This window comes from Oxyura jamaicensis, chromosome 2 (genome assembly GCF_011077185.1).
Source record: "Oxyura jamaicensis isolate SHBP4307 breed ruddy duck chromosome 2, BPBGC_Ojam_1.0, whole genome shotgun sequence".
Classification (NCBI taxonomy): domain Eukaryota; kingdom Metazoa; phylum Chordata; class Aves; order Anseriformes; family Anatidae; genus Oxyura; species Oxyura jamaicensis.
The window spans coordinates 154,708,797-154,725,427 of NC_048894.1; the positions used below are offsets into that span (position 1 = coordinate 154,708,797).

Below are 16,631 nucleotides of genomic sequence, written 5' to 3' on the forward strand. Positions count from 1 at the left end.
TTCTCGGCAAGAACACGATCAAACAAGAGCCCCAGTTGGCTTGACAGAACACAACACGTGTGCGGCTTCCATCTTCTGTTTGCAGCGACTTCCAAACGTGGCCATTACTCACATCAGCCAAGTGAGCAAGCCCGTTGTTTTCTAATACAGTAGCACCCGAAGTCTAGCATGCATGATTAATGGGTTCTCATATCCACAAGCCCACTGAAAAAACTTCAGCTGAGCATCATTAAGATGCTATCGGTCCTGAAATGCAATTTAAGATAGTATTTCTCCCTTTAATCTGCTGCGTTATTTAATCAATTTAAATGCGCAGTAAAAACTTAATTTGACAAAATCGAATGCGTTACGTCTCTCTGCCTCTGGCATAAAGCAGATTAAGACCACCAGAAATACTTGCAGAAAGATTCAAGACTCACTACCATCTTGGGAGGCAGATAAACATCAGACATGCTACAAACTCTATATTCTGTAGACTCAGTCCTGGGTCCACTAAAGCTGTGGGTTTTTTTGGTTAACGCTGTAATTACCTCCCCAGCAGCTAAGTCAGACTGTGCCTCCTACGCAAGCCACGATCGCAATATTTAACGTCAAGTTGCATAAAATATTTCATGCCATGCAGACTCCGCTGACATTAGGGAGATGGAACAAGGACAAAGATAACTCTCAGTTTATATATTTATTATATACATTTTATAGCTCCCGTGTAGGCTCCAGGCCACAGCAAGTTGGATAAATGCATGGCTCAGAACTGAAGGAGTTCCAGCTCCAAATCTCTGTTGTCTTAGATGAGAATCAGCTCGCAATCCTCCCCAAAAACATATCAAGGTGGGATTTAATCTGATTATCCCCCAAAGCAGTAAAAGGCAACAGCAGTTGACATCGTAGAATGCATGGAGGCCCATGGAGAACGGCACAGAACTGGACGTGAATGTGGTGTGGGAAGATGCCTACCTACTGGTCAGCCCTGCCTGGTGGTACCCCTAGGGTACGGTGGCGAGACAGGAGCTGGCTCTCCGAGGGACAGCTCTTCTCATCGCACTGTAGCCCTGCTGCTATCTGTACGACGAAGCGGACGCTTCTGCCTCCAGCGCTGTCAGACTGATTTTCCTCACAAATAATTAACAGGCCAACCTGAAGGGCAGCAGCGGGGAAAGGAATCCTGATGGAGTACTGTTCGTGAAAAACATTCATTATTTTCTGTGCTAAAGATCGCTACAGTCCCCACATAACGCCGACTTACCTTATATTGAGAACTAAAGAACTATTGAAATACCAGAACGTTACAGGTCTACTTAAAATTGACTGTCTACCATAGTTTCGTATTTAGACTTGATTTTGAAGAAAAAATACTTCTCTGGAACTTCCACAATTCAGAAATTTCTGAATACTTTTCATCAAGTATTCAAAAAAAGTCTGAAATTTACCATGTCTGAAGTTCATAAACAGTACTGTTTGGCTTGAAGAGTAAATAATCAGATCTTTCAGTAGCAGCTTTTCTCCCTTTACACAAAGGGATCACACAGCGTATACACTCGTACAATCACATCTTCCTTGAACTTGCTTAGCTGATGTGTAAAATGCAATACTAATGCTGATTATATATGCTGCTGACGTATACTGATTCCTTACTAGCAAGCAAATTAGCTAGAACACACATTGGTATCAATAAGGAGATCATAATGTCTTCCTTGAAGGATAAATAGAGAAGGACTGCAGATCCGAACTATATACACACACTTGGTACAGCCACATGTAGGTTGGTCACAGTGAACAAGTGTTTTCTACACAAAGATAAAATTCAAGACCGCAAAGAAGCATACAGAAAAGATGTGTGCCTTCTCCTCAGCAATGAGGGCTGAAAGACAACATTACGTACGTCTTCCCTACCACAATACGATGTGTAGGAAATTACAGGCTTTATTGTAGATGCTAAATCAAGAAAAAACAGTGATAAGCTTTTTAAATTCTTCACTAATATTATAGTTCATTGGTTATCCCATCACCGGTTGCCTAAAAAAAAAAAGCCAACCAACCATCAAACAACATAAAAAGAACAACAACTGCTCACGTCTTCCTAACAAGGACAAGCTATTCAAGGAGTATTCTATCAAAAGCTTTTCCTTTTCTATTAATTAGTAAATTAACTAATTGAATAGCTAATACCAGAAGCATAATAATTAACTAATAATGGAATAATTAATTAATAATGGAAGAAAGATCAGCAAAATAATCTGTTCAGCTTTCTCTGCTCCTTACCACCTAATCTCACCAACAGCAAGAAGGAAGAATTACACTTGGGCAGAGCAATTATGAAGAACAGAACTGACAGTTGTTTCACACACATTTAACCTTGACAACATTAAAAACAGGTACTTTTCATTACACCATGATCTAGGTTTTTTTGCATCATCACGTATGAAATTTTATTTATTCGTAACAGATTAAAGTATTTCAAAAGACATAAAAATACCTGCGCGTTATGGAGGATAGGAGAGTACGTATGCCAGGTTTATTAAAAATTAAAATTCAGGAAATATTGAAGCAGCATTGAGGACATCAAGATCTCTTCTATTCAACCCTCCCCTTCTAACTTGGCAGTGAAGGTACCCTAAAACTCACGCTCAGGAAAATCATTCAAGTTCAAGCTTGAAACAGAAATGAGGAAGAAAATGGTTTAAAGGTCCAAATTAAAAACCCTATTTAATTCTCCAGTAATTATTACCAAAAAAAAAAACCACACATTTTCCATGCAAGCTCTTTCAAGATCTAGTCAAGTTCAGAGTGAACATGAACTTGAAATTTGCTCAGAACTGCTGAGCTGTTCTGGCACAGGGCCGCCCAGCTACCGCAAGAGGAGAGCAGTACTTCAGGAGCCCCTAAACGCATACACCTTCTGCTGGTATGCAGAAATGAGATAAAATTGAACAACTATATAGTGTATATCCTAGTGTCAGTTCTGCTAGAGTTTATATTTATTTCATCATTCTGCAAATTAAGCATTTTTGACAACACAAAGGAATTTCAGGCTGCGTACGCTAACAATATCTCACGGAACTGGAGTTGAAGTAATTTCTATTTTGTATTTGTCTGTTGCAGCACCGCACAGGAAGAAAAAATGCCCAAGTTGTTAATAACAGGATACAGAAAGCTAGAACAAACAAGGAAGCTCAGAATGAAAGCATTATTTTCGGTCTAAGTCACAGGGACGTTAACCCTGCTGCCAAATGAATGCAGTCGAAGGGCAGTCTGTCTACCTCCTCCTTCTCAATTCCTGAATCATGAGGCCAGAATGAACCTCAGGGAGCCTCTCCCTCTGCCTACAGGGCAGAAAGACCTCGGCTAGAAGGCTTTGGGGTAAGCCAAGTAACACTGACCTGCAGGAGAGCAGAGCACAACATTTCCCATCGCCGTAGCGGATCTGGCAGTCAGCGCCTGCAGGCATTCCCCAGCACATCCAGCAAGGCTGGAATCAGCAGAATCTTTTAGAACAAATTCACACACACCCCAGTGCAATTAATTACACGTCTCCCTGAAAAACGTACAGCCTGAAACCGATATGCTACAAGTTCCCCATTGACCAGTCTTACACCTCTAGCTGGTACCGCTTGAAGCACACAGTCCTAAGGCTTTCCCTTCCTGAGAACTGTTCTAAAACCAGCAACTCCAGCTTGTTATTTCCTCCTCCTCCTGTCCCACTGCACAAATCGCCCTTTACTTGTGTCTAGAGTGCCTCAGATGAGTGCACCAAACATGTAGGCACCAACAGTGAGCTATATGAATCCCATTCCATTACTGTTCATCTTTGTAACATTTCAGACTTATTCTTGCTTCACCAGTAGTCAGGTCCTGTTCATTTCATTTATGCTGATTTTTTTTTTAAAATACAGTTAAGGAGAACTGAAAAAGCCTGAAAAACGTCTCCAAATTTAAAAATCCAGACTGAGATGCAAATAAACGGCACAGCATGGTGCTTAACAAGATACCTCAGATCACAAGAGCTTCTTACATGTTTCCAGCACAATTTTACTTTAAAATTTTAAAATGGTTAACTACAGCATGTTTAAAATTGAGAAGCTGTTATGAACAGATTTATTTCCTGCATACTGCGTACTCACCACCACCACAGTAACCAGAACACTTTTCTCCTTGCTTCACGAGCATCTCCTCCCAGCTCACCTTCTCACTAGCCGTCGGATTTGGCTGGATGGCCGCATCCAGAGGGCTGTGGTCAGTGGCTCAGTCTGCTCTTCTCACAGATAACTAGTGATGGGACTAGAAGGAACGGCCTCCAGTTGTGCCAGGGGAGGTTCAGGTTGGAAATGAGGAGACATTTCTTCTCAGAAAGAGCAGTCAGGCATTGGGACGGGTTGCCCAGGGAGGTGGTGGAGTCACCGTCCCTGGGGGTGTTCAAGGCAAGGTTGGACGTGGTGCTTAGGGACATGGTTCAGTGGGTGACATTGGTGGTAGGGGGGTGGATCAGATGGTCTTGGAGGTCTTTTCCAACCTTAATTAATCAACAATTCAATGCCTTTGTGGAGATCAGCAACAAGTGGTGTCTCTCAGGGGTCTGTACTGGGACCAGGGCTGGTTTATCATCTTCATTAATGGCTTCAACAGGGGCTTGAGTGCACCCTCAGCAAGTTTGCAGAGGACACTAAGCTGAGTGGTGCAGTCAACATGACAGAAGGGCAGGATGCCACCCACAAGGGCTCCCAGCACAAGAAAGAGGTGGACCTGTTAAAGCAAGTCCAGAGGAGGGCCACAAGAGTGAACAGAGGGTCCCCTTCCACCCCAAACCATTCTGTCATTCTACAAGAAGCATGACAGTGCTCCACCTGGTTCAAAATTTCAAATATACCACGGGTGCATGCTGGTGGGACAGCTGCCGGCCTGAGACCAACAGCTCTGCTCAGCTGTTTTGAAGCTTCTGCCACTGTGCTCCATTTGGCATGAACCAGCTTATGGTCAAAAAGAACGTGGAAGAGGATAACATAGGTGGTCTGCAGTGCAAGCCTAATTATTTAGGAAAGCAAGCTACTTTAAGAACATATTTTACCTGAAAGTATAATATTTATGTATGTATATTCTATAAAATATAGTATTATAGAAAGAACAGTGTGGAGCCAGGAGTTGGACTCAATGATCCTTGTGGGTTCCTTCAAAGCCAGGATATTCAACGATGGTGATTCTATGATTCTCAAGAACAAGACTGTGAGGAGAGGGGAAACGTAAAGCCAAGGGTGGTACAGACCTTGACTTTCAGTAGTTTCATCCTGTACAAAAGTGTTTCTGCACACAAAAGGGCATCACCTGGTTCAAATTACCTTGGCTTATCCCAACGATGCATGGTTACAATCAACTAGCTCAAACTCATTTAGGTCTCAGAAAAAGCAATACCAAAAATAAGTCACATTTTTCCAACAGCCTTTACTAACAAAGACATCTTCACATCTGTCTGTAGACAATCAGAAATGTCAGTAGGCTTGGTGATGACATGCAGCTCTAAAATCCAAAGTATACAAAATAATTAGACCCTGTTCCCAAAATCATGAAGCGCCATTTCGAGGCCGTGCAGGCAGCAGTAGCTTGCCATGACCCATTCAGAGGCCCCTTCCCAAAGCACTACCATGAATACATGAACATCTAAGTTTTATCTATCCAACCTGCATCCAGCCCATCTATTTCTGGAAAGCTTAAAAAAAATAAATCTTGTTTGGCTTTTTAAAGTTAATACTAAGAACAAAGATCCAAGCCCCCCATCTCTTTCCTGAACTACCAGAACACCAAGCTAGACAAAATACTAAGGACTTTGTGGTATTCAGGCTTCCAAAATTTATGCCTCTGCTGGGCTTAATTCTCCATTGTCCTTTCATCTGTGAAATGTGAGGCCAAACAAGCAACCCCCGCTCTACCTGCTCAAGAGCTGAGGCAACCTCATTGCATTACGTTAACTTTTATCTTAACTTTTATCAGCCCATCTAAGTCAGAGACAAGAGCTCTGGGTAACACATGGCTCTTTTCAGCTGCTGCCTTCCACCAGGCAGAGTTCCTGGGGGGCTTTTGAATTTTATGGCATGACCAAGACCTGGTGGACCTCCACCCCAGCACCCTGTGAAGATAGGTATGTCGTTCAAATGAAAGGCAAGTAACGTTATCATTGATTAAGAAGGAAACAAGAACGTGCATCAAAATATTTTAAGGAGCAATACAAGATTAAAATCACTCATGTGGCCTCATACAACAGCTCCAAAAATGTATTACTTTAGGGATAAAACCTCATTAAAAAAAAAAAAAAGATAACAATTGTTTAATTCACGTGTATAAGTGAAGAGAGGGAGACTCAGAAGAAACCTGCGTCGGGAACATTTGTTCACTGGATTGCAGCTCTGATTAATAGCTAAGAACTGAAATCTGTGATGGAAAGCTCCAGAAAATTGAGATCTGACTTTTGAATTTTCTGGGAAACTGAACTTCATGAGATGGGCACTATGAATGACAAGTGTGGCATTTCCAAGTATGCTTCATTTAAGTACCATCAGTGTCACTTTAGAAAGCTAGTTAGCAGTTGCCTATTTCTTATTTTCTCCTGTCCTTTTCTCCCCCTCCATATTTACACCAAACCTTTCAGAGAGCAACTTGCAGAGCAAAACCAAGCTAGCCTCATGTCACTGCAATCTGTAGAACCCATGAACTGCAGCTGTAAAACAGAAAACAGTTTGTAATTCAGATGTCTGCCTTCCAGAAGCATCACTGTGTATTGAAGTATGAAGTTAAGGTATCAATTAACCACAGTTCAGAGCGCCTTTAAAGTTTAAAAACAGCAATGCATAAAATCAATACTTAATTTGCAGCCAGTGTAGGAGTGAATAATATTAGGAGAGATTATCTACAAAGTGTGGATATTATATCAATAATGAAATAAAAGCCAGCGTGTATTATACATTGTTAAAAGCAGGGGATATTTAAAGAAAAAAGATTGAAATACGATTTGTAAACAACCACCCGTTTAAGTTATAAACGGCACATACATGCCACTAATTGCATGCTCCAAAACTCCAAAAACAAATTTTTCCTCCTACTTCTTTTTCTGCTGTAGGCAGAACAACAAGCTTGGATAGATTTCCTTGTCCTCGGGCTGCTCACATCCCCAGCTGCCCCCCTCCTTCAAATTTCTTCATTCTGCTGAAATTTGAGAGCTCTCAGACAAATCAAGACATGCCCTTGCTCCCAAACATGTTTCAGTCAATTTCAGTAAGAGGCAAGAGTAAGAATAAAAACCCATCAAAATTACCATAATTTCAAGAACAGACTACATATGACCTCAATTAAGTCATCAACCAGCAGTACAGAAAATATGGATGCTGCAGAGGTGAAAACCCAGATTAACTGAAATCAGGTTCGCTGCAATCTTCCAGTGCTGCCACTTGACTCGGAGAAAAATTACAGCTCTACCATACACAAAAGAACCAAGTGTTTTGTTCATATTCTATAGCCTTCTAATACCTCTCATGAAAGCAAAAATTCTAGACCAGAGAGCGAGCTTTGGACCTCCCCTATAAATTGCTTTTCAAGTGTTCCCAGGTTCCTGCAAAGTTCTCTTGAAACAAACTGCTTTGAAGAAAAGGAAAGAAGTTCATCCTCAAGTAACAAATGGGAAGTAAACTCCAACCAACTCACCCAAATAGTGTAGAAATCAATTTTTCCTAACGAAAACAGTGTACAGTTCTGATGCAAATCTAATAATTGCATTTATTTTCTTTAAAAACATGAAATCGATGAGGAACTTGAATGAAGGGGTGATGTAATCTTGTACCTAAACACAGATGAGCATTCTGATTCATTGCAAGCTTCCCTCCCCACCTTAATACCTCTGCATTTTGCCCACTATTTAAGAATTTGGGGATACAAAACTTGCATTAGAAAAGTGCTAATGTGGAAGGCGTAACTGTAGTTCAGTATTTGAGCCTTCCAGCTCCTTTTAAATCTGTGGTGCTCCACTCAATGTGGCCACCACAGATTTTCTTTGTATGAGAATACCTTCAAGTGGGAGGTTTAAAGAAGCTAAAGCAGCATCTTCTGACCCACATTACTCATCCTGCTGGAATACAGTTATCAGAGTGATGGCAGCAGCATCCTCTGCAGGTCCTTCTGCTGTCATTGCTATGGATACATCGGTACATTAAGCAATGCAACTCACTGGTTTCCTTATGTCCTTCTGTCTCCTTTCCAGCATTTACTTACTTTATGTCTCCAAAGCTAAGTGTTTGTTAACAAAAGAAATGTTAAAAAAATACAAATTTATTGTATTAGTATCAGGATTCTGTCATTTTTTGTCATTTTTTAGTATACAACTTTAACTCTTTTCCTTCAAGAAGTAGGAAAGTAACTGGTGTGAAAATCTTTCCAGGTAGCTTTGCTTGGCTCCTCTTCAAACTTTATTAACAGAAAACCTTGGAACTCAAGCCCAGATTATCTACATCCCCCCGATGTCCAAGTCTTCATTGACTACTTATACAAATACAAAACCTCCTGGAGAAAACGGGCCTCAAAAAAAACCACGTCTCTCCCCAAAAGACGTAGAGAACACGCTGTTTGGGGTCACAGATGTTCGATAGATTCAAGGAACCAGCTGCCTTGAGGAGCAGAGCGTAGAGCTAGGAATGACCCAAAGCAAAGCACGGGCAAACACATGCAAGCCGATGGCCATGAAGAGGCACAAATCCATTTGGACTAGCACAACCACAAGCACACAAACCTGCAAAGTGAAAAAAGAGGCTACTCTGTCAAGTTTTATTCTCATACGTGGATTTGTATTCATCTGATAGGATAACAAGACCAACTTGCTACTTTGCTCTCCTCAACGCAATGATGAGTTTACGATGCGCAACAGTCTAGTCTCTGCAGGAGGGAAATACCACCTGCTTCTCACCTATGAAGTCTTGTAAGTCAAGACTTTATTTAGGAGAAATTATTCTTTAGAACTAGCCCAATCCCTCAAAAATTAGCAACTTCACTTCCTGTTTTCAACCTAATTTAAGGTACAAGGATTAGTGCATAGCCTATAACACCACGCAAAAAGGAGGTACAAGTTAACATCCTGATTGTTTTTCAAAGAGAAGAGCTATTTTGGAGAGGTTTCTAAGGTAAATTATTCACCATAATAAGAAACCAACTCAAATGTATACGGAAGTTGATTTATATGAGTCAGCATACATTAAAGGCAGATGAGTACAACCTGAATTGTTCTGCTTAAAATAGCTATGATACAATACCATTCAGACTCCCAGCACCATGACTATAAACAAAACAACATCAGGAGACCTCCAGAAACAGGAGAAAGTTAAAATACACTTTGAGTGTTAATATTATTAGAAAAAGCCTACCGTTCCTTTTGGACATTTCTCTTGAGGAGATCATTTAAAAATAAAGAAATAGGCTGAAAGGAAAGGGCTCCGTGTTCACAGCTACCCAAATTTCTTTGGACCTTAACACCTACCAAGATACCGTCAGGCTTTTATTGTCCCATCCTGAAAGTTAAGCCAACTGTACTGATCCTGGAAGAGAGAAACGATGACACGACCACCTGCTTACAATAAATACAAATATAACCTGGAATGCCAAACTTGGAGCCCTGTTGACAACCGTGACTTTATAAGTGCCCTTTTCCTTTCCATGTGCCTGATGCTATTATGCTAAAATAAGAAATGACCTTTTGTTTTCAACAGGAATCTCGGTTAGTGATTTAAAGGCTGCACCTTTCACAACACAGCTGTGAGCAGGTTCTGCATGTCCTTAAGGGCAGTATTTTAGCGATACATGGAATAGCCATTGATCATCACTTCTGTTAGGCAATCCCTCTTTGTCCTCTTGGTAAAGAGCACTGTAATCTAATTTAATGCATTCATTTATGAGCTCAGCTATAGACTGCTACCCTGTTATGGTCTTCTCAGGTCCTCTCATTCTCCTTAATAAGGAAACACCGCACAAGGTGCAAGAGTCCAGAATCCTGCCCAGGGAATTCGAGTTGCCTGCTCTACATCTTGCCACAGAACAAAAAAAGTACAAATTAATAGCTTCCAGTAAGAAGGAAACAAAAGAATTCACATCACTGCTGACAGTCATCTACCCTATCCCTGAGGTAGCAGCATGTGTGACTAGCCTAAGATGTAATCAAGAAGAAATCACAATTTCTGCCAATTCCTGCTACAGTAAATGGATTCCATGAAGTGAATTCAAGCGCGTGAAAACACAGCATCATTTCCAGTAATTGTGGTCAACACTTCTTGTCTACAAATCCAGCGGCCCAAGACTCCGAACATTTAAATGGAGATGGCTAGCAGCACAAGGATGGGAAATAGAATAAAGCTTTCCGTAAGTATATTCTACTCAACTATAAGCTTAGCCAAACTCAAAGCATTTTGTTTCACAAGAAACTAGCAGCCAACGAATTATGATGCATTAGGAAGAATTATGAAACTCAAGGTCCCAAAGAAATAAGAGAATTATCAAAGTTATCTTTCCATTCCTAGCTGTAAAGGGGAGTCAGGCTGATTTGAAAGGATTTGCTGAATTTGAAATAAACTGGCTCTTCACTTATAATGGTTTTGTCTTACAGACAGACAAGAAGATATGATATTCACCTAGGTAGGAGTAGCAAACCATGCATATACAAAATGAGATTACCAGCAGGACAATAATTCCATGGAACATCATCTGGAGGTTTCAGTCAATCAAAAGTGAACAAGAACCAGTGCAACTACTGAGGGAAGGGGGGGGAAAAATCAACTATTACTCTAGGACTTAAGAAAAAAAGGATGAGGAATGACTTCAATCTATACAATGCTGATAAGAACGTTGGGTCCAGCATGGCACAATATTTATAAACCCTAGATTTCTTGAAGGATGAAACTCTCTGCATCTCAGGCACTGCTAACACACACATCACAGGAAGCATACTCAAGACTGCTTCTAGTCAGAGGAGCTCTCCATGAGCATCTGCCAGGAAATAATGCAGATCTTTCCTTTGCTACCGAGCATACAAACAAATCCCTGGCTTGCCACTTGCTAGTCCTGCTGCCCATCAAGCTAGCCAGTATTTCCCCCATCACACAGTATTTTATGACTTGTCAGTACCTTTGGGTCCCCCAGTTTTCCTTTCATTTGGTACGTGATCTCTGTAGCACAAGGGCATTCATTACACTCATGCTACAACTACAACTCCAGATGTTAAACCATTAACAAATCATATCGGAAAAGTAAATTTAAAAGGTAAAACAGATATTTTCAAGCCTTGGAAAGATTATGGTCTGGTTTGAATTTTGGTCTTCTTGATCCTCTCCAAAAATTCTCAAATTTTCTTTTTACAAGCAGAAAGTTAGCACACTATCCAAGGTGTGCTCAAAGGCCAGTTGATCCACTAAATGTCTGAAGCTTGGACATCCTGTAGGGTTAAAGTCCACCAAGCAGCAATGCAAAGCACATCATCATTAATTTGTCCAAGAATGTCTGAGTGAATGACTCAGAATATCCTGCTGCTTTCAGAAGCTCTCCTAGACCAGTGTCAGCCTGGGGCATTTCCTGCAGCAAGTAGCAGCCAGGACAGATTTTTAACCTCTTCAGCAAAATACAGTATCAAAGGACAATTAGGCGTTATCAACTAGGTAAGTGTTCTTACAGAAACAGCTGCAGCAAATACAACCCTGCATCCCCAAGAGTAACACATCTATTTTTAGAGAAGGGGTAAATACACTAGTGGGGTGGAGCAGAATAACCAGAGGTGACCAGAATTAGTTTTGCCTTTTAAGACAACGAAATGGATTACATCCACCTTCGTTACAAGGACAAATAAGAGCCTACCTCTACAATAGCTAAGCACTGGAGTCATTCTGAAAAACGTGTACAGGCACGCTTGCCTTCAGATACTCTTCCTGATGTGAGCAGGTCAGCGTGGTTACACAAATCCAGGCAGGTACGTACTTGCACGGCTGGGATGAAGAAAAAATTAGTGGCCCCAGGACAAGCATTTAATTCGTGAAAAGGTTTCAGCATTTATTTTGTGAAAAGGTTTCAGCATTTCCAAGCTGAAATAATGCTGCAGTGGACAGGCTGATGCCCTGATGGAGCCAGGGGTGAGCCTTCTGGATGTTTAACCAAGTCAGTCATTCGGAAATCTGTAATTTAAACAGTCTGGAAAGTTACAACAGCAGCGTTACAAGGCTATTCCTGGCATTGTCAGGATGTACTCCTACAGATCCATCCAAGTTGTGCTACAAAGGAATACTATTTATAGACTCACAAGCATTATTTTCTGCTGCATACTTCCCTACTCACACTTACCAGAAGAGCTAGCAACAAAACAAAATCATTCGTTTTGGTGTTCAGAAGACCTTTTGGCACCTCCAGAGGGAAGATGAAAAACCTTACTTCATTCTACCTCGGTAACGTATTCCCAGGTAATCCAGACAGGCCGAGGTTTTATTAAACGCCACCGAGGGATGATACAACTAAGGAAAAAGCGCTTAAATTTATTTCCTCCCAGCCCACTTACTTCCATGTATAAAACAACAGTTGCTCCGGGGGGACAATCATGAACAGCAGCAATCCTGAGCAAAGGCTTGGAGAGAGAGATCAGGAAGGCATTAAGCATCACACGGCATGGATTGTGCTTGTTAAATTCAAGGTCATTGCTTTCAACACTGTGCAGAGTGAGTGCTCCAGTGACATCTGCCAATACGGATCAAGAACAACAAGGATCCAGCCATAGAGCAGAACACTTTCTGCACCACACCACTGGTCAACTCAAGCACACCTGTGAACCCAGCCTGCTTGGAAGAGTTCAAAGTTGACTACAAATCTAGTGGAAGGCTAAATCTTTCTTCAATGGCCCCAGAAGTCCAGAAGAATAAATCAGATGGCAAGCCCAGCAAAATTCCACTTTCGGAAGCCAGGAGGAGCTATAAGCACATAGGTGTTACTGGCTCAAAGCATTATACGTTAATTAATTATCTCGACACTTAATGATAGTGGTTATTCCTTATAGCTTGAGCAACAAATGGAAATCTTTGGAAACAGCTTTTATATCAAGAAGGGATTCTTTAATTCTACAAATTAAAACAAGATTACAGGCAAAACACCCAAAATATAGAGAAAACGTGGATATATTTAGATTTTATAAGAGAAACATTTCTTACCATAATAAATAAGAATCCTTATTCATCAGTCTACCACACTGCTTTCAAATGAGTAGCATGAAAGGTACAACAAGGCTGCTTGTCAAATACCAGTTTAATTCAAATTAAGGTAAAAAGACTTGAATGCTAGAAAGCATCTGATGTTGCTTGCAGTAGGGATAGAATTAGGAGAACATTTTTTGGGAGTTGTGCTTTAGGTGGAAGTGTTAGCACCACCTACTGCCATTGGCTGTCTGTCATCTTTGAAAATACATAGACAATATACACCCCTACCTGTGCCAATTCAGTGCACAAAGACTTGCCCGAGGAATAAATCAGTTATCAAGCCAAACTGTTGCTCATAATCCCTCCTTTCTGATACACAGATTATTTATTTGCTAATGAATAATCTGAGTAAATAATGAGCATTGGGAAGAAGACCGAGCTTCACGAGCTGAAGCAGTTAGTGTCATCTACACATTCAGGTTTCTGGATGATGTTAACAGTCATTCAGTCAAGCTTTCCACAGTCACCACGTGTTTCTCTTTCAGACACGTGCCTTGATACCCTGGGGGTCAAATACAAACCTGACAAGTAATCTCAGGTGCTATTCAAGTCAGTGAGAGATTTGCATTGAATGCAAATTTTAAGTGCTACAACAACAAAAAATGGCATGTCTGAGTAGGGACTGAAAAGCAAATGGTTTGATCCTAAATTCTTTGACTCCATCCAGTACATATACTAACCAGAATGTAAAATGAAAGGGTAAAGCAGGCACTGCCATTGCAAATCTAGCACCAAAAAAAAAAAATCCACTCAGTCAGAGAAGGGCTTGAAAACAGCCGTAAGTAGACAAAATATGTTTGGGTACCAAACGAGGGAGTGGTTCTGTGGAACAAAGTGAATGATTGTGTAACGTAAAGACTATCGTAGAACATGGTAGGAGCTTAAATTCTGACAACTTGAATATACAGTTCACAGTAATGGTCTTTAACATAGCAGGAGATCCGGTACTGGAAGTGTCATTCCAGTATTTGCACATATAACACCATTTCCAAAGACTAAGTAGTGCTAATCTCTTCCTCCTACCAAATCCCCAGCCAGAAAACAAACACACATACTTCAGTGTTAACCTCACAAATCAGAAATACTTGCAATTTGCATTTAATATCTCTCACTGTTTTTTATTTGCCATTACATTTCAAAACCTTGTTATTCACGGGGCTGCTTTTCTCTAAAGCCTTATCTAGGAAGGTACTGCAAGTTATTTACCTAACAAACTCATAAATACTTCGTTGTCATGGTTTTACCAGGATATGACTCACTTCAATCCTTTACAAACTATGTATTCCAAAGAACAAATGGCTTCAGCTCACAAAACATACAAGTGTGCTTTTTGCCCGTGACATCATGACAGTAGTAGCTGTTCCTGTTAAAAGGTCAAACAAAAGGAAGAGGCGTAAGGAAACCTGAAATCACAGGGCTGAAAAACTCGAGGTGAGTGCCCTCTTTTGTGAACTCCTCCCCTTTCTTTTCTCTATTTCCCATGCTACTAATTTTCCATGTTAAAAGAAAAAAGTTATGTCTAGTATCCCATCTGAACCCTAATTCAGATTCAGCATGATATATAAAGACAACAAATTTTGGTCTTAATTGAAAAAAGTACTAGTGTACTTTTTTCCCCCCAATCTAAAGCATTTCAAGTTTTTCCAGTTTAGGTGACAGAACTCAGAACTACTGGTTTTTAAGCCACTATTTATTCCTTGGAGCACTGAAAGTTTTTTCCAAGGAATTCCATTTACTAATTGTATAGTACGTACAAGCAGCATCCCCGACCAGAAAAGGGAAGCAATTAATTAGAAAGGAGAAGCAATTAGTCACCATAAACTTGAAAATCAAGAAAAGCTAGCATGCACACCGCTCATGCAGTAAGAAATGTTGTAAAAAAAGAAAAGAGCTACTGAAGATTAAAGACATCTACCCCTACAAATTCAGACAGTCATGAGATAGTACGTGACCCTCTGTTTCCCGAAGATTAATATGCAGAGAGATCCAGGAGAGCTTTTTATATGCCAGAGACAAAACACCAGTTGAACTGCAAGGTAAGTCTGAAGTCCCCCAGGGCCCTAGTCCATGTAAAATGCTAGCCACATCTCCTCTGCTACCAAGTATATTCTAACCCAGGCAAGGAGAATACTAGCCTTGCCTAAAACAGGTGATATAATTTTTAAACAAGGTTCTCGCATCAACAAGTTATATGCAGAAGTGCTCCTGAAGTGGCAAGAGATGAGCTTTGTTACATGCCAAAGCCTAAGCTACAGGAAATAAAGATAAATCTTGTAATGCAAGTTCACAAACCAGCAACTATGGAGAACGCTGGAGAAAGCAAGCAATCGTGGAACAAATTAAAAATGGATCCAACAAATTCTTCTAGCTACGTTCAGATGAACGAATATTCTAAACATCCACACATATCAGCAGCATAAAAGCAGAAGTCAGAAAAACTCCAAGTACAGTGAGTAATAAAACGGAAGTTTGCGAATATAACCATTCACTTTGGGAAAGGCAAGTCAGAAGGAATCAATTTTTTAAGAAGAGTCCTATAGGTACAAAGAATACTGTGCTTACCCAAATTCTCTGCTCCTGCTTACAGCTCAACTACTTAAGATTAGGTCAAGTTCCCCTACAGTGAAGATTTTGCCTAAGACAAGCTTTTATCTACTACAGAAAAGAAGATGAAAACAAAGAATCGTTACCATTCTGCTCTAGAGCCAGGATGTCAGCTGGCCAATTTCCAGCTAAGCTATTTTGGTAGGCGAGAAGACACCTTACAAATTCCTCCCAAGCACAATAAACTACTGTGCATGCCTACACGTTGGTACTCAGACTGAATGGAGAGGTTACAAAGGGGCTATCAGAAAGTCAGAGAAAGGCCAGTTTTATGAGGCTCGTGTAAAGAGACGTACCAAGAAACTCTACGCAATGCTACTGTTCAAAAATCAAGATTTTCAACAATAATTACAAGGAAAGAACAAAACAAAAAGAACAAAAAAGACAACGTGGACCATTTTATCCAGCATACAACCTTGTAAGAGTGAAATCATGAGCCGTTCCACCTACCTTAAGTAGACTTTCCAGCTCTCAGCAGTAGGTGCTCAACGTAAGATGAAACATGAAATCTGAAATGAACATTTAGGGTTGATTAGGTTATTTTCTTAACATCAAAGTAGACAAATATCCCACAGAAACAGAACACAGCTAAGTGATGTTCTTGTATGAGGACGAGATAATTCCCCACTGAAATGGAGCATAGTAGATACCCCACATCACAAGTTACTCACCTGCAAGTCCTTAGAAAGACCCCAGAAAAGCAGGAGGAGAAGCCAGGAGGCTTACATTTGAACTAAAACCAGACACCTTACAAAGCAAGCTGTCATCCATCTCGTAGGTTTCATACAT

The 16,631-nt window shown here is 40.6% G+C and overlaps 1 protein-coding gene across 2 annotated transcripts in view; it reads right to left on the reverse strand.

Annotated features, from left to right (window-relative positions):
- Positions 1 to 16,631, reverse strand: part of PTK2 (protein tyrosine kinase 2) — a 197,262-nt gene that overhangs the window by 167,228 nt on the left and 13,403 nt on the right. For both annotated transcript variants that reach the window (XM_035318397.1, XM_035318396.1), the window contains exon 2: positions 16,293 to 16,351. The gene's annotated coding sequence lies outside the window, so the exon portion shown is untranslated. The remainder of the gene's footprint in view (positions 1 to 16,292; positions 16,352 to 16,631) is intronic.